Genomic DNA, 19,481 nt, shown 5'->3' on the forward strand with positions numbered 1-19,481 from the left:
AGGGATTTTAGTTGTAGAATTCACTAAGACTAAAACTGCATCAGTAATTCATTACGCCTCTCTGCTGGAAAAAGCTGTAATTTCCTTGCAAAACATTACCGAGTACATTACAATTTAGTGCTGTTTATAATGAGCAAGAACAGCTTGAATCCAAGACTGCGTGGTTCTACCATTGACCCCAAGCCGCATTAAATCCTAACAGGCAGCACACAAACCAACAAAGACATAAGAACATGGCTTTAATAAACCTAGTTAACATGAAGCTTTAAGACGGCCCGCCCAGCCCCTGCACATTAGTGAAAACCTCCTCTGTTTAAAGTCAGTACCCTACTGGTGGCTCGCTACCGTGACCAGCCTCTTTCTCCTACAAAATGCTGAGCAGCCGAGCGGTGGTGAGGCTACTGGCCAAGCAGCCACTTGTTAGGTCTGTCGGGTTAGACAGCCACATCTGGTCTGCCTGCACCCACTTAGAGCTCCACCATACTCCATCATCTACTGTTTAGCCAAACCTCAGAGGTCAGGGATCCAACCAGGGACTGGGTGTGGGTAGTCTAGTGTGTGTATGTATGTGTCTACGGGTGTGCACCCCTAACCCTCCCATGCATCCCGCAGAAATAGGAACTGGATTTAAATTTGAAGCAGTCGCGCTCTGCCCTAAATAAATACAAGGTTCTCCTACAAATGCTAGATTAAAGATAGCCACTTATCTATTATTTTTAGAAGAACTGGGATTTATGTGGGCTGGGATGAGGTAGAGGAGAATAAAAAAGAAAGGAACAGGCAGGCAGCAATATAGAACCATAGCAAAATAACAGAAATTCTGTTGTACCTATCAAGATAAAATATTGCTGATCCTGTCCTTGAGCTTTTTCACAGCGAACCACAAAACTGACACGATAAATCTGCTGTAATGAAAGACACCATTAAACAATAGCTTTGCATTCCTCATGCAAGTTATCACGGAAAAGTGATCAGGAGTCTTGTCGACGATGAAAACCGACAGTTTAAAATGGAAGGCAGCTCTGATTAGCGCTAATGGAAATGATGTGGTCATGCCTTTGCATTCAGTTGGTTCGTACATTTCCTGGTCTGGCAGGACGCACACACATGGCAAACCGTTTTAACATGAAATATCTATACTGGATATATTTAGCAGATACTGGTAATATAATTCTACCTGCAGATATCCACAGTGACATTCTTCCTTGGACAAATTACCTCACTTTTACCATTCATGTGCACCATTACAGATTGCTACAACTCAACTGCAGATATCCACGTTGTAAATTGCTGATATCTGCCGCTGGATTACGATCAGTTTTAATTGTAGTTTTAGTTATCTGTGGTTTAATTCTGCCTCATCATAATTATAGTTCAAGATAATTCAGGATATTTACATTGTCCTCTGTTGAACTGGTCAGAATGACGATGATATCTTTGACCAGGTGAAATGATGCTACAGTTATTTGTAGTTTTGTCATGAACTACGGCAAGTGGGAGGCAGCAGGGGCGGCTTGCTTTTCAAACATACTATGGCACTGCGACTGTAACCGCATATTTTACCGTCACCTCAGAGCAGCCTGAGGCAGAAGTTCTAGTAATTTTATATCACAAGTTTCTAATGAACAAAGCTTTTTTTTCCTCCACCAACTCCTTGCTGATAAGCTCTTCCTATTTCATGGGATTTCCTATCGATCTTATCCACCTCACTGAGCCAACAATGACCTCTGTTTAATGCTGTTCAAATGCTTTCCTGGACCAGTTTCCAATGGGAATCCTCACATGCACAACAGTTCACACTAGTCATAATGACGTTTGAGATTTTTGCAAATATATTGTGACTAGTCCAAACTGAATGACAGATATCTTGAACAGTTATTTGAAAAGTCAGGATGGCGTTATAGATTTTGAATAAAAATTCTGACTCACACAGTGAAATTACTACTTGTCACAATTAGGTTGATGACATCTGTAATTTTAACGTTGGATAGTCACACTTAGCGACCTGTCCAGGGTGTCCCCTGCCTTCACCCTAAGCCAGCTGGGATAGGCTCCAACCCCCCCGCGACCCCAGTGAGGATTAAGCGGTGTACAGATAATGGATGGATGGATAGTCACACTTAGCTCTTATTGTTAAAACAGCTTAGCCGTACACACACAGCTATGATCCAAACCTAAAGATTACTTCATGATGGTAAAAAAGGCCACATCTGCCACGATTAGACTAAATCCTTATGGTGCCCAAGTACTAAAAGGTGTAACAACAAATCACAGAGCAGAAATGTCACCGTAAAGAGAAAGACATACTTATATAAATAATTTGCACTCAGAATAAACATGCAATATGGAATTGGGATGCAGCTTTAATCATCTGGATCAGCAGATGTCACAGTCAAGCTATTAGTACTTTCCTGTATACTGGTGCTTTCCTGCAGTTCATCTGGCTACCAATCAGTACATCATCTGAGCTGCACTGTACAGGCATGCTGCCACCTTACCTGAGATGTGCTGAAAAAAGGACAACATGAAAACCAGCTCTACAGAACAGCAGACTAAAGGCCAGGAATACGATGTAAAAGAAAAAAAAAAGTGGATATTTTTAGGATGACAAAAGAGAGAGCAACCGTAATTGGACTCTGTCACTGCACAGATTGTGAACAATTAAGCTGGGAAGCAGGTGGTCGCTAATGTGTCATATCTAGACAGACATCAAATCTGGCATCAGAAGATACATAAGCAGAGTATGGCATGTGCTGCCGCGTGTCCCCTGCTGAATTCAACAAAACAGTTAATAGGAAGGATGCAAAATGGTGGCACTGAAGGACAATGCTTTGACAAACAGCAGTGAAGGATGTGTTTATCACAGCGGGACATCGGATGGCGGCAATGTTGGTTCTGGTTTTTGTTTTTGACTTTGAAATGCGAGGCCATCTGATCGGAAAAAAGAAAAAAGAAAAAGAAAAGCTCCAGGTGGCTGCATCTTTGTTTAGTGTGAAATGTGACAGATTTGGGTTAAATAAGATGCTTGGAGGGAAGATATAAGCCAACCAGAGGACATGTTTGTGCCTGCAGGTGCAGGTGAGAGAAATAGCCTTGACGTAATTGAGAGTGGATTTGTGAAAACTGCGAGGGGAAACAGAGGGAGATAGCGAGCACAGTTAGATAAATGAAGGACACGAGTGTGAAGCGGAGATTCGCATCCATGTGGCTGCATCTCAATGTCTTTCATTACCCGAGACCACCCGCCTGCCAGACAGAAACTCACACACACATGAACACACACACCCAGATAAACACATGTATTGAAGAAAGAAGGAGGGTGAAAATAATCGCTGACAGTCGGAGGAAACTCCAGCAGCTCCAGTGAGAGATATGAGAAGTGTACTTCCAGTATAACGACTTGAGGCCAAACATGAAAGTGTGTATTCTGTGGGAGTCTTGCAGGGGGTTCAACCAGTGTTCATCATGTTTGCTCGTCACGACATTGATTTTCTCTGTTGGAGCTGTGTGGCCCATTGTAATATTCCTCCAACGACTACAGACGGATAACTGACAAATTCAGCGGGGAGCAGAGGAACTCGACTGCATGTGTGTGTGTGCGTGTCGAGGGGAGGGCAGGAACTTGGTGTGCCAGATACCAGAGCATCTAACTGTATTATACAGATTAATTAATAGCCCGAATCTGTTTCTTATTATCTTTGTATGCTTGTTGATGGGGGTCTTCAGCACCACGCAGCGCTGTGTGGGGGGCTGTGGTTTGCTCCGATTACATCAGAGTCAGGGCCATGAGGGATCATTTTCTCTCTCCATGATGCCCCTAGAGCCGGCGGCAATAACTTATTGCAGATCAACAGGCTGCAAAACAAAATTAAGAGCAAAAAAACCCCAATGACTATTTATTTGTCCTACACAGATTCCTCTTTAACACTGAGGCTGCATCCACACTAATATAAAAACTGTGTTTAAAAAGAAAAATGATCTTGAGCATTGTAGTTTCATTTCAGAAATAATCTAACATGCCTGAAAACACTTATCACGTGACCACTTAAGTACTGAGCATGTGGATGCTGGTGTAAATATTAAGCAAGGGGTTGGTTGCTTAGTTGCAGATAAAAATAGGGAGGATGAAAAGCAATTGCGAATGATAGAATTTAACTTTAACTGCACAACAGTTGATAGCATAGGTCAGCAATGCCTGTAGCCTAGTTTGTTGTCTATATTGCATTAACCACTGGTAGTCAAGGCCTATGTTTTTTTTTTTCCAGAGAAAACAATGATGCAAGAGTGAACATAATGACAATATCGTCCAATCAAGAAGGAAAGAATAAGTGTCTGGATCATCATCTCCAGAAACCTCAGTTTTTGCCCGTCTTGACTAAACCACAACCCTCCAGGTTTTTCAAAGTAAAACTGAGTCAACAGCTCTTCCGAAAGTCTCTGTTTTGGGAGGAAAGTGTGGCCGCTGGGCCTAAACTTGGCAGAAGTTATTTGTTTTAAAATGCAAACATATTAGTGTGGATGTAGCCTCAACCAGCTTTTTCACATACAACCAGGAAGTGTGTCGTTTGGCAGGAGTAGGATGTAGTGGAAAGTGTGTGTACGAATATAGAGGAAGGGGGGGGTTGTCAGAAACCAACAAGTTGGAGGTCATTGTCTAACTTCAAAAGGCCCACCCATCCCCCCCAAAACTGCTCTGACTTAACACGTAGCTTTACGACGCAGAGGCAGACAGACACCGTCAAACCTCTGGCAGTGTTTGTGTGTTTCATGGCATTGGCGTTGGGTCAGGAGCTGCATGGACGGATGGACGGAGGGGCGGCTGGGGGATGGGCACTGGAGGAGGGGGGGAAAACCAAACTTTCTCCACTAACTAGCATTGACCTGAAGCAAACAGTGGGGCCCTTTTTGACTTCTGGTTGGGGTCTGGGGGGTTGAAGGCAATGACTGCTTTTACACCTTGATGTCACCAGCATACACATGTGTGTGTTTGTGTGTGAGGGGCAGAGGTACAGCTATAAAAGACCTTTGCAACCGTGAGAAACTGCAGGCAGAAACAGAAGGAAGAAGAAAGGGACAATGCTACAAGAGAAGCAACAGTTTGAGTTTTATTTTTAAAAATCGGGCACTTTTGTAACACGGCGGTGGGCGTATAAAGATAAGAGCCTATCTTATCTGCAGTGGGGGGGCTTTGTTGGAGACTGTGGGAACGTTCAGGGGTGGTCTGTAAATCTGGGTTTTTCCAGAAGAGTGAAATCTGCCGTCTGAGACATAATAATGGGGCTCACAATGCAACAATGATGGCTACAGGTCACTGAAGGGCTGGGCTGCTAGCTATTTCATATGTAGAAGTGCCATTGTAAACACACCCTCAGTATGTAGATACCAAATGCCAGCACTAAATACCAGAGACTATTTTTTACCTAGCAGGCATACACTGAAGACATTTAATTTCGTAATTAATTCTATATGTAAACACGCACACATTCAGTGTGTACTCACCAAATAACACCACATGGCAAACGCAGCATCCCAATCCCCCCACACACACTTACACACTTCTAAACTTCTGTTTAGTTCGGATGCCCTCCAAATAATTCCCTCTGCACACTGGCAACAGTTTCTGGAAGGTTTGGCATCTTTGCATTTTTCTACAGCATATGCATCACATGTTTATTGTATACACACAAGTGTGTGTGCATGCATGTGTGTTCATGCGTGTGTGTGTGTGTGTGTGTGTGTGTATGGATATGCAACTTTGCTTAGCCCTGCAGTATCATAGTCTGGTCTGTGCTAAGCATTTATGTGCTAATTAAGGTCTGGCCAGGACTGGAAGGCTGGTGATAAGGCCTGTCTCCGGCCCTCTCATTAATGTTACCCGCTCCACTGGGGTTTCACAGACTCACACGCACAGACGCACACACGCACACACACACACACACACACACACACACACACACACACACACACGCACGCACACACAAACACACACACAGAATCACATTGGCAGCACTATTCACTCATTATTAGGAAGGCTTCGGCTGATTTCTCAGATTTTGCCATTTGGGAGCCAGACAGGGAATTCTTAATAAGTGAGACTAAATAAGGAAAGGAAAAGGAAGTGATGGTGTTGCATTGCACTGTTGGGTAAAAGTACTTAATAACACTGAAGTACTACAGAGAAATATGGAGCATGGTGACGCCGTGTGTCTGTATTTGCCAGTAAGGTGCTGTGGACATTAATAAAGCAGCACAGGAATTGTTTCAAAAACAATGCTGGAGTGCCAAAACCGCAGTTCCTCATATGGCCACTTCAGGCTAAGACAAAGTCGACCCCATTAGAACCCCATGTTAAAATGTCCAACTTTACAGCAGAAATAAACATGTTTACAGAATGGTTCAAAAAATGGTTTTCATCAGTAAGCTAATGTGATCATTCATGACGACTGTACTAGGGGTCAACTTTATATAATTCACCTGTTTAAAATAAAACATCGGAAACCTATGGCTGACTTAACGGATAGCTCGTCTATGGTACTTGCACCCACATGAATTCTTTGCCATCTTCCCTTTCTTCTCTTCATTCGTCTTTCACTAAACTTGATCGCTGACTCCCTCCAGCCCATTCCCCTCATTCACATTCCTTTGTATTTGATCACTGCTGATGTTTATCTCTCACTCCATCCTTCTGCTCCACAAATCAAACACGAGTCTACATGCAAACTCTGCTTGTAAAAGAGAGATGACAAAACCTCCACAACTCACTATGACAACAGTCCATGCTAAGTCTGTGTGTGTGTTTGCTTTGCGGCATTCCTCTCTGTAAAGATTTGGCAAAACCCCGCAGGAAGAGACACGGACCACAGATTGCCAGGAATTAATCTAGAAACCATTAGTGCCTAAATTACAGAAAAATAGAAAGACAGACAGCAACATCAGACCGACAGAAAGAAAACATGAAACCCCTAAAAATTAGGATTTGTGGCAAGGAAAAGAACAGCTCACAGCAGTGTTGGAAAACAAGTTACAGAGAACAGTATGTAGGCTGGTTTGCTGGAAAGATGACTTGTTTGGAAGAAGCCCAATCTACAGGCTGTCTGTCTGTATGAAGCTGAGCCAAAGTACACACACACAGCACTCCAATGACCTCCAACACCCTGAACATGATAAGCCAGGACACGCTCTAATTCTGACTGAATGTTTGTGTATTTATTAGTGTGTTTAACTAAGGAACTGAAAGAGTGTGAAATGTGCCTTCCATATATGGTTACTGTTTGTGTTTGATGATTCATATAGATCTGTGTTAGTTTGCACATATTTGCTTACAGTGTATGTTATATTATGTAGAAGAGAAGCCGCTGTAGATGAAAAGGCCACGGAGGAGCAACAGCCAGCCAAGCTGCAGAGCGTGGACCGGCAGAGAGAGAAGACTCCAGCCTACTGCCCTACTTACAATTATATTTACCCACAACAAACAAGGACATTGACTACAACCAATATTTAAGCTCGATGTTTTGGTTTTATAGGCCAAAACTTCACTGTTTTGCTTCACTCTACCGGCTCTCATAAAGTGTTTTTGGCAATAGTGTGTAGTTGCTTTCAGAAAAAAGGCGCTACTCTACCCATAAACTCTATATAAAAGATGGACGTAGCCGCTGTCACATCACCCATTGGTTTGTGGATTATCATTTTGAAGGCTGAGTGAGAACTTAAGGACACAACATGCGGCAATAGGGTAACAATTTTTCACTCTTAAGGTAGTGACACCCAAGAGCATACGCTGCTTTATCTTGAATTTTTTTTACTCTAAATGTTAAAACTGTAAATAATCTTATTTCTTCGAAGCATATAACTGTTGAGTGGTACCAAGGTGAGTGCACACCTTTATGGTATATAGAGAAAAGAAGGCATTCTGCTAAGGAAACACGTCCATAGTGTATTAATGCACAGTGCAGCTATAACCAATGATATATCAACATCTCAAAACATGCGTCTTCAACTGCCCCTGTACTATACAGACACAATATTCTATAAATAATACTGTAGAAAGACCCAGCCAACTTCATAAGCAGCTTCTACTTTGCCAGTCTGGCATTGTGGCGGGTGGCAGGAGGGTAGATGTGGTGTCAGGGGATGTTGCTCTCTGAAACTTGTGATGTATGAGGAAAAATTGTGGGTCCACATGGGGGGGGGGGGGGGTAGACATGCTATTTGTGGGCAAAATCTAGGACATGGAACAGTGGTTGTCACTCTCTGATGGGACATGCAGCACCAGATGCAATGAATTACTTTTACCACTGAGCAAAGAGGCACTGGATAGTGTGCCTTAAGTCTTGAGAACAGACGCAGAGAGGAGATTCTGTGGATAGCCATACACAAAGAGAGAAGAGCAAGAGAGAGATCCATCGTCCTTGTCCTACTTTCCACTACAGATCTCCTTCTCTCTCCCAGCTCTGGTCTTTTGGGAGGGATCAGTGAAAAACAGCCTGTCAGCAAAGTTCAGGCTATACTGTACATCCAGTGCTGTTTCCTCGTGATTCAAAGCTTCCCCTCTGCAACATCGCCGGTGCAGGGGAGCAGAAATCCATTTTACACTGCAGATAAAAATTCAAAGGAATTACAGACTGCCACTAAATTGCTTCTTAATCCATAGACAATTATGTATTTAAATGTAAATAGTGCATACACCCACCACAAAAGCTTTCAGTCATTTTCTGAGGAAGATACCACACTGTATCAAAAGTTCATCTCGGCAGACGCTAGTTTTCGACAGAAACATGTGTCATTGTGTTATTATTACATTTAATGGTTGAATAAGAGTTTTCAACTGCCTACGTCTAGATAGGGGCATTGCACAATGAAAGAGGCAGGCAACCGCACGCAGATAGGGGTAGAAACGGACACTTTCAGATTCATCTGAAATGCCGCAACAATTTGTTAATACAAACCTATGTGTAGGTCTTTTCAGGTGAAATGCACAGCAAACTGCCAGTCAAAGCAGTGCCATTTGAATTTCAAAGACAACATCTGTTTTGTGTCTGACAGGGGCTTTTGTAGGTTTCAGCGCTGCACAGTAACATAAGAAACAACTATGTTGGAACATAAGACCTCGGGAGCTTTAACATCATACGGACACACAAATTCAAACACACACATATCATGTGCACATTCTTCATGCTCATTTGTCAGTTCCTCACGGACTGAGACCAGTGCTTGGATGTTTTAAGTTGGGTTGTATTGCTGTCTTTTTGCCTTGGAACTGTTATCTGACATCTTGTCCAGGCAGATGTCTCCACTTCAGAGAATGAGCCAAGATTTGTTTTGGATCCTGCTGGGTTAACTGTCATGGTCAGTTCCCTCTCACACATATATAGGCATAGTACTAAACTTTTAATCTTTTGATCTCCTGAGATAGCCTCCCCTTAGAGGAGCTTCATGCCCCCAGCAAAAAAAATCTTTGCTGATGGTGCGGTGTCGAGCACAATGAGCAAGCAGACACATGTACAGATGCATGGAAGTGAGAAGGGGAGGGACAGGGACTGTTAGCCACTGTCTTCTCTGAACACTGAAGATGCATTGTTTGTGCACCAATGACAAACTGGCAGGCTGACACTTTGGTGTACTGGTGACAGCGGTGGAAACCGCAGGACAGCACGACTTGTTTACTGCAGAGGAGGAATTTACCATTTGTCTTGACTTCCATCACTCGCTGTGTGCATGTGTGACTGTGGAGAACCACACTGTCTTGTGCATTATACCAGCCTGTCATACTGAACAATGGGTTGTTTTACAAAGCCCACACTCCTGCAACCCCAGGTCTGGGTGGAGAGACAGAACAGAATGAAGGTAAAAATGTGTGTGTGTGATGGGTACACAGTGGGTGGCAGGAAGAGAGAGATCATCTGTCATAGGTTTCAGTGTGTAAATGTGTGTGTGTGTGTGTGTGTGTGCTTTGCAGTGCAGGAGCTTGGGACAAACTTCTGTGTGTGCATATGTGTGTGCATCATCCACACTTCACGGTATGTGTGTGTGTGTGTGTGTGTGTGTGTGTGTGTGTGTTCTCCTGGCATGATTGAGCTGGTCTCGCGGCCGTGCCAAGGCTGCGGTTATTCTCCAGCCAGCGGCAGAGGCAGAGGAGCACAGATACTTCATTATGGCCTCATTCATCACCCCTGGGACAGCTTGGCACCGCTCTCAATCCCCCTCCTTCTCCTCCCACCTCCCTCTAACCTCGCCTCTCTACTTACAGCTGCAGCGGTCCCTCGCTCAGCATCTCCTCTACCTCTTTCACCTCATCTCCCTCCCTCACTACACTTTCCCCCTGTGCTCTTCTTTCCCCTGGTCAGATACTTCCCTCTTGCTCTGCTTGTTGCTTCGCTCCAGTATTTCCTCGCTCTTGCTTTCCTTACCTTTGTCTAACCTTCACTCTATACCCTCTTTCTGTTTTTTAATTAACTCTCTCTAATCCTCAGCGTCCCTCTCTCTTGACCCACGCTTTCATTACCTCACTTTCTCTCTTTTTCTCTTTCCCCCCCAGCAGCTCAGCTCATTTTTCATTCCCGTTACTCCTCCCGGTCCTCCTCCTATAACTGATCTGCAGCTTCGTCTGCTGAATGAGCCAAGCACGGCTGCATTCTCACCTGCTCACCCGGGGCACTGTGTGACAGTAGGGACATTTATAAAACTACTGATGCATTGTGGTGGGTGTTAAAGGAAATAGTTGGACAATTTAGTAAATGACACAGTTTGCTCTCTTTCTTAGAGCTAGATGAGAAGATTACCTGCACTGCAAATATAGCATTGGGAGGCTTACCATAAGGACAGAAAGCACAGCTAGTCCATTTCTGTCTAAAAAGCCAACCAACACTTCTTCCACCAGTATACAGACGTGCACTTCCACACAGTGGGAAAATCTGTGCCGCTGCGTAACATGTTGGTTCACAGTTTGGGCCTGATTTTACATATTACCTGAACGCCCTGAATTATACACCTCTTCACCAGCAGTGAACCAAACTATCAATTAGCAAAAAGGGGTTTCAAGCGAGATCATGTCTGCAGTTTTTGCCAGTCTTTGCCATTGAATACACTATAGGAAGCTACTATAAACCACATCCTTGTCCATTTGGCCAAAAAAAGACAGTTTTAGAGTTGTAACAACTTCTTCAAAAGGCGAAAACAAATGGGTACAGAGACATACCAACTTCCCAGTCATGCCATTACCTTCACAGAGTTACCGCACAGAAGTACAGGGATAGTTTATGTCTATGTTGTCAAAAGTAGCTACCATCTAATATCTTCTAGAACAGGAGTGGGCAATCCTGCATGTTTTAGATGTTTCCCTCTTCCAACACACCTGATTCACATGATCAGGATCGTTATCAGGCTTCTGCAGAGCTTGATGATGAGCTGATCATTTGAATCAGGTGTGTTGGAAGAGGGAAACATCTAAAACATGCAGGATTGTGGCCTCGAGGACCAGGATTGCCCACAAATTGACAGTCTTATGCTTATGTTTCTGCACTAATCATGGGAACATTTGTAGAATATGTACATTAGGTCTGAGCGATATAGTGAAAAGTCCATAATGATAAAATCTTTTACATGTACATGACGTGTAGCTGAGGATGGATTGTTGGTGTTATTATACCACACAGGCAAACAGTGGCCCCAACTGGCTTTAGCCTTTTCTATAGGAGGGCTGCAGATATGGACGTGGGTGACGAGAGGGCCAGACCACTGCGGACTAGCGCACCTCGGGGGACCTGCCTGGCAGACAACACTGAGAATAGATTCAAGGAACCGAACTTTTTTTTTTTTTCCCATAGCAGTTTGCATATGTGCAACACAACATGGCTTTATTGCCCAGGCCGAATGTGTAGCACACGCATTGTTGATCAGTGTAGGCAGCACTTCGTTGCTTAACATCATCTACATTCAGGGAGGCTTTAATCTTTTACATGGCATAAAAAAAAAAGTTCAAAACTGAGCCTACAGCATAGAATGCGGTGCTTGGCCCTTTACACGACTTTTCCTAACCCTCCTAATGTGCATATGTACTGCATGTTTGTATGTGTGTGTGTGTTTGGACCACACGAGTGGGAAGCCTACCTGCTGTCCCATATGGTTGGCATTCAGCCTAATTAAAGCTTTTGTGGCCCCACAAACTGGGTGTATTACCATAAGTGCTCCTCGAAGTCCTGTATTTATGGCAACTTGGCATTATAAACAAGGATAAAAGGAGAGCAGAGAAAAGTCTGATTTCTTTGCACGTTGCCATAGAGACAGAAGAAAAGTTCCCAGGCAACCAGCACTGCCAGCTTACATGCCCACATTATGGCCGTAAATAGTGCCACTGTGATGTAAACGACTTTGATTTCACCGTTAATCATCTTTTAGTTGACTTGTGGCTATAAAGATGTATTTTTATGAGGTGGAAAACAAACACATAGATGTATACAGAGCCACTGAAAGGTATTCTTGTCAAAGAAAATCCCTAAAATATTCAAAGAGAGCAAAATAGGGCTCTTTCAGAAGATGAAGTGATGTGTCACTACCTATCTCACCCTTTCCATCTATGACACCTATCACGCTGACAGTTATATAGTCTACAACACACTCCTCTGCAGTACTTTCCACCCTCTATGCTTATCACAGCAGTCATGCCTCTGGGACTTGCTAAGGGTGACCTGAGCAGAAGACATATGACACTGAAACATTAACACATGAGCTTGAACTCGATTGCTGGGGTGAGTGAGGGGAAGCTGCCCTCAGACGTACAAGATGGGAGTCATACGCAATATATAAAGACTGAGATCTCAGTATATTGGCAAGCAACACTGCTGGGAGCATGAAAAAACCCCCACACTGGTCTTGCTGTAATTCAGTTCATCATCACTCTCCATCAGGACTTTAATGAACTGTGTGAGAGCCGGCACTTCCTCTGCTCGCTGTGAAACCAAAAATAGCTCTGTTTTGTGTGGCACATGCAGCAGATGGATCAAAAACAAAGAATTTCCACTGCCAAATTTTCCACCGTGAAACTTTTTCCACAGACAGAGGTGGTGTGTTGTGCCGTTACGGGGTTCTGTGTTCTTGACCAAACATGATGGAAAAACACGGGAGGTGTGGAACGAAATCAAATTAGCCCGTCGCTAACGCTGCGGCTCAGCTGTGCGTCTCGTTTCCTTATTAACTCTTGTAGGAGATCTAAGGCCGCTCCGCATCCCATGAAACTCTAATCCATCTCCTCATGTGTAATGAACACTTAACAGGACTGGAGGCAGTCCTTGGCTAAATGAACGCTACTTGGGCCACTTTCACAACCATGTCAAGAGATGGTGAAAGGAGATAGGTGAAGAACAACATCTGGGGCCTCTTTGATCACTGATGACTCTACGTGGGAGACCAAAGGAGTGAGGGGGGGAAAAAGGGAAAAAGGACGAGTGTGAACATATTTCTCTCTTTGTGTTTTTAGCAAGGACAGAAATGACTCAAGAGTGATGCGACCATCCGCTGATAAAAAAATATGGCATAGGCAAAAACTCATTTCCTCCTGTGTCAGCACAAATGTTGAGACAGAAAAAGTTCAACCAGAGGATACTGAGGGCCTCCATTGTTCATCCATGTCACCTTGCGACAACACAACCACCCTGTGTCCCTCAAATGCTGCTGCTATAATGCCTCTTTTCTACATTTTTGAATCCGAGTTGTGTTTACCGAAACTGTCTTCCCTTGTGAGCCCTGAACAAAGCGCCATTGTTCCATTCAGATCTCAGCATGACAATAACTTGATTTCCATGAGATATTTATGGTAATGGACTTAATCTCTGTAACCTAATCAAGGCTTTAGGCAGTAAACAGCAAGAAAAATAAGAATAGTGGGTGAAAGAGAAGAGCATTATTAAAGATAGGTGGTTTGGCTGCTCCTCTAGGAGGGGTCACATTCTTTGTAAAGACCCCCCCAACAAATAACCACACAGACACACACTGCTTGTATTTTTATCAATCTCTTATGGTTTCATGGACTGTGTCCAGTTCCACTTTTTTTCCTTCGACTCCCTTTCTTCATCGGTCTCAATCCTTTTACTCGCGAGCCACTCTGTATCTGTCTCTCTGCCTCTCCATCTTTCTCACCCACAACACTCCTCCCCCTAATCACTCCCATCACTCTCTTGTGAAGTAGGGGCGGAAGCAGACTCTTGTGTTTGATGGACAGGTCCTGAGCGCACACATCCCCCCGTTGGTCGACCTTATCAGTGGTTGAGCTTCGCAGAGCTGAGTGGCAGCTTGCTTTTTCTGGATGCACTCTTCACCTTAAGCAGTCTCCAGAGCTCTGCGCACATATGTGTGTGTGTGTGTGTGTGTGTGTGTGTGTGTGTGTGTGTGTGTGTGAATTCAGACACATCCAAGTCTAGGGCAGCCTGATAACAAGTACACAAAGAATTGTAATTGCAATTTCTTGTTTCATTTAAATCAGACTTGTGCAGATATATGTTTTAAATTGAAATGACCCTGCTCACTTCACCTCCTCCCCCCCCCGCAAGGAGTGACACAACCCATCTACCCAAATGCTGGGCTATTTCATTCGAGTTCTATCATACCCTGTCTCTAGTGCTGGATGAAGACAAAGTACAGACCTCGTGCTGTCCCGTAATCCATAGATAGAAAACAGTACAAAAAGTAAGGGAAGATGGGGAAAAGAAGCAGACAACCTCTCCGAAGTCATCTGCCAAATTTCAGTGTATTCTCACAAAATATACAATCCTGTCTGCTGTCAAATTATGCTCCAACTGTTTGAGGAACAAACAAAAGCCCACAATTAAAATCCAATTTTACACTAGCAGCAGGGTTCTAAGGATGAGAATGTTGATTGTTCAGGCCAGCGAGACTCAAGTATCTCAAAAGCTTTTGCACGGATTGCAATTCAATTTTGCACAAAAAAAGACAAAGTGCCCAGAGAAAAAAAAAGTCCTGTTGACTTTGGTAATCTCTTGACTTTCCCTCCTCATATAAAAGTTTTTACTTATCCAGTCAAAAATCTACACACCTGCTGGATAGATTGGTGCAGACATTCATGGTGCCTAGAGGGTGGTCTGACTTTTGTTTGGCCTTTTTGATACTCACAGTTATGTTGCCCCCACGATGAATTGTGATAAATTTGGTGATTAGCTTATTATTAGGGCCATTGTCAGATTTTTAAGATGTACTTGGGTTTTTTGCGAAATACCTGCAAAGCTCCACTTTGAGTTGGGCGCTAACAATGGGTTAACATATGAACACAATCTAAAATAGTGAACATGGTAAACATAGCTATTAAATATCAGCATGTTGGCACTGTCATTACGAACATGCTGAAATTAGCATCTAACGCTAATACAGAGGTGCCTACAAGCATAGCCTCACTGAGCTGCAAACGTGCCTGTCAACTCTTGGGCCCTTTTCAAAGGCAGGATATGTAACATTTCTGGTTTCATTAATCTGGTAAAATGATGGCATTCTTTCATTCAGACAAAGGTCACAATGTTCCTCATGGCTTGATTCTTGACAGTGATGGAAGGAGACCCAGTATGCATGTGATATTTTTCATACCCTCTAGATTGGACCGTACATCAAGTGACATACAATGTATTAGATTTTCTTTACTACAACATCGAGGATCAACGTGAGTGTGCTCCATGTAGGGGACATATTTTTTATTGCTGTGTAGGGCACTCTTGAAAAAAAAAAACATGGGATTAGGTCACAGCTTTTATGGTTGCACTTTCTCGACTGTCTAGTTGTCTACTATATCTAATAATGTCCATTCTAAGTATGTTGCAATCTTGTGCGTGTCTATCCATTAGGTATCTGCATGCTGTCACAAGTTTTACAAAACCGTGACAAGAGTGCTTATTTAGACTTGAAGCTAACACGTTCAGATGTCATAAGATTAATGGGAAGGAGGCCATCCATCCATTCATCCATTTACTTTCATTTATCCTCGGTCGGGTCACGGTGGTCACAGGCTAAGTAGGTCATTCCAGACGTCTCTCTCCCCACCAATGCTTTCCAGCTCCTCCTGTAGGATCCCAAGGCAGTCCCAGGCCAGATGAGATGTGCAATCCCTCCACCAAGTTCTGGGTCCACGCTAGGGTTTCCTCCCAGTTTTACAAACCTGGAAAACCTCCAAATGAAGTTGCCCAGGAGGCCTACAAATCACATGCCTGAACCACCTCAGTTGGCTCCTTTTGACGTGATGGAGCAGCAACTCTACTTCCTCTGGATGTCCGATTTCCTTGCTCTATCTGCAAGGCTGATCCCAGCCAATCTAGGAAGCTCAAAGGAGTGCAAGTCTGAGAAGGGAATTAGACCTGTTTTTTTTTTTTTTTTAATATACTCCTTCCATCGAGGCTGCAATGGTGCTACATTGCCAGGAGATGACATGAAGAAGAATATTGTGGGAGGTGAAAATTCACAGCCAAGATGTTAAAAAGCTGAGCCTTGACAATAACAAATCCTCAAATCCTTCATTTATGAATTTAACACAGTAATGAGTAAAGAAGAGGCAGGATTTTAAGAAAATCGCGCAATTTTGGTAATGCAATGGTAGAAATATTTTTTTCAGAGGCAACACCAATGAGACGTACAGGATGTGGATGGGTGGCACATTTACAGCCCATTTAGAGATTCAGATGATGAAACGTAATTAGGATTAAAATCAATGGGACCAATCAATGCAGCTCTAAGTTGATACACCGCTGTGAGCAAACTCCTCGATATTGATTGGTTTACCAAGCACAAACGCAGGCGGCAGGACTGGCAGCAGGAGGACGGATTGGGGGGGTTGTGGGTGAGTGAGGGGACCACGCACTTACCAAATCAATTGCCACACTCACCGCCTGAGGAGCAACTAAAGATCCACTTTCAGAATTTAATTCATGCGTCGCTCTGTTTACCGTCTCCCTCTGACGCCACCCTCCCCCCCGAATGGCAACAGCGGTAGACTGCGAATGCTTTAGCGAGCTAAGCAGATTCTAGTCTTTCTTTACTTTGGAGAAACTTTGAAGCCTTGAGGTCGGGAGGGAAGTGGTAAAAAAAAATGAGAGGACAGGTCTTTCCATAACTGTCAACAAATCCATTTTATCTAGTAATTCCCCCAATGTTTTATTTTCCTGCACACACAAAAATATACACAATGTTCCCTGGCAACACCTTTAAATCAGTCATCGCAGGGGCCAATTTTTTTTTTTTTTCCTTGTAGGTGTACTCGCGGTGGGTGGGTGCTCGCGGCCCAGGTGCAGACGCTGCGAGCTGCAGAAGTCTCTGTGCGCTAAATCCAAGCCTCTTTTTGTCCTCCTCTTGTTAGCCTTTTACCAGCCGCTCACACAAGGGTGCCATCAACAGAGCTGGCAGCATGTCTGTGTGGAATGTGCTCAGCCAATTTACGGACACACTCGCACGGTCAATAAAGACCGTCGAGCCAGCACTGGATCTTGCACATGTAAACTGTTCTTAAACTTGTCACATCTGACGTGATTTGAGTCAGAGCACACAGCGGAGCAGCCCTCGGTGTTGTCCGGTAGAAGCTTATAGCACTGACATATATAGGCATCTGCTGACACAGTCCCACAAACACAGAGAGGCAGCACAGCCACCCTGGCACATGCAGACCCAAACACATGGAACCACACACACATATACAGACTTTGGGAGACAATGGTCTGGGCGCTGCCTGGGCCCCGCAGCCTAATATAGGTGTCCGGGTTAAAAATAAAAAAGGGAAGGCATGTCGCACAGCTGTGAGATGCTGGGAGCTTTGTGTGTTGTCAGCCCACTTAAATCACAACAGCTGAGATGACAAGGTGTTGCCTCTCAACTGCCTCTTCCTCTTCTCCCCTCTGTCGTTCACTTACTTTTTTTTATTCCCCTTCCCCTCTAACTCAATCCATCACTCCACCTTTAGCCATTTTTTTACTGTTCTCTCTCCCCTGACACACATTTTCTCGCTTCTGTCTTTTTCCCTTGTCTAAAGATAAAGCCACCCACTCCTGACAACTACATTGGCAGCCCAACAAAGCGGCACCCGAGGGAACGGAAAGACAAGATTCAAGTGACGCTTTTACTCCGTTGTCACTACTCAGTCATAATTCACTGAAAAAGAAACATCACAGAGATGCAAATGCACGCTAACTCGCTGGCGCAGACACTTAAAATTACACTCACACTCACGCAGACATAACACACATGCAGCGTGGATTTTGAAATTAAAACTTTCCATAAAGTCCAAGCTCTTAAGGTAAGTCAACAGTGTCCTTAAGAAAACTAACCCATCACAGAGGGGATTAGCTGTCCACAGAAAAAGGTGTCAAAACGCCAAATTTACACCCCCCGGGGGAAAAATCTTGACAGCCTGCCAAAGACAACTCTCCTCCTCCAATCAGCACCTCCGAAGCCGGCACGAACAAATCAGCAGCTGAATGAAAAGGATGAAAATGTTTAAAAGTTACTCACCGCTTCCCGCCCTCCCCCTGGCTGTGCTGGGAATGAGGTGGAAGAAGGGGGAAGAAACACAGTAAATGACAAGAGGATCTCGGGGGGGTCGGCAGCCTGAAGCAAACACTTTCAACGGCACTCCCTAATTGAAAGAGTCTGTTTTCATCTCTCTCTGATCAGTGAGTGCAGGAGAGAGCGGAGGGAAAAAGAAACGGCTGCCTTGAGCTGAGGTGATGAGGAGGAGATGAGCGATCCTGCCTTGCAGATGGTCGGCAGGGCGAGCACCAGGAAAGCACTGAGAGGAAGTGACAGAACGACAGTTTTTCAACAGACGAATGCAATCAGGGCTGACCACCAAGCCGGCTGCTGAGAGGGCAAACAGTCCACAACATTAACCCCACCCCACCGCCTGCCAGCAGCAGCAGTCAGCGTTTTTCCTAAACTCATTCCCCCACTTACACTTAACCTGTAACTGTTCTGGCAGTTTTCTGAGCTGACATCATGTGGGAACAGGAAGCATAGTTGAGTCCATGTGCAAAGATTTACAAGATTTGAACAACTGTGAAACCACAATTTTTGGTTTAAGTATGCAAATGTTATTTTTTAGAGAGCAGACAAGTACTAAAGATGATCAAAGTGACTTGTGAGCAATATAGCATGCAGAGTTAGGATTAACACAGCACGTATAATAGCACTAGTGGAGATTTAGAAGTTTACAGAGGTAAATTTGATATTTGACTAAACAATCTTAAATCTTAACAGCCAATTTATTGATTTTTCTTGAAATTTTTTAAAAAAAATACCACACAGATCACAAGAGGTAACAAGAGACATCTGTACACCACAAGAGTCACAAAAACGGCACCCTGGGAACCCAGAAAATCTAGGAGAAGCTTCAAACATGCTGTGAAAGGCTCATATTTGAACCCAACTACATCCCAGTCTTACTTTCAGGGAGGAATTACGTTTGTTTTAACATGTAATGGAAATGCAGTTTAGCTGAATGGGAAAGT

The sequence above is a fragment of the Stegastes partitus genome, unplaced genomic scaffold (genome assembly GCF_000690725.1).
Source record: "Stegastes partitus isolate 25-593 unplaced genomic scaffold, Stegastes_partitus-1.0.2 Scaffold846, whole genome shotgun sequence".
In the NCBI taxonomy this organism is placed as follows: Eukaryota; Metazoa; Chordata; class Actinopteri; family Pomacentridae; genus Stegastes; species Stegastes partitus.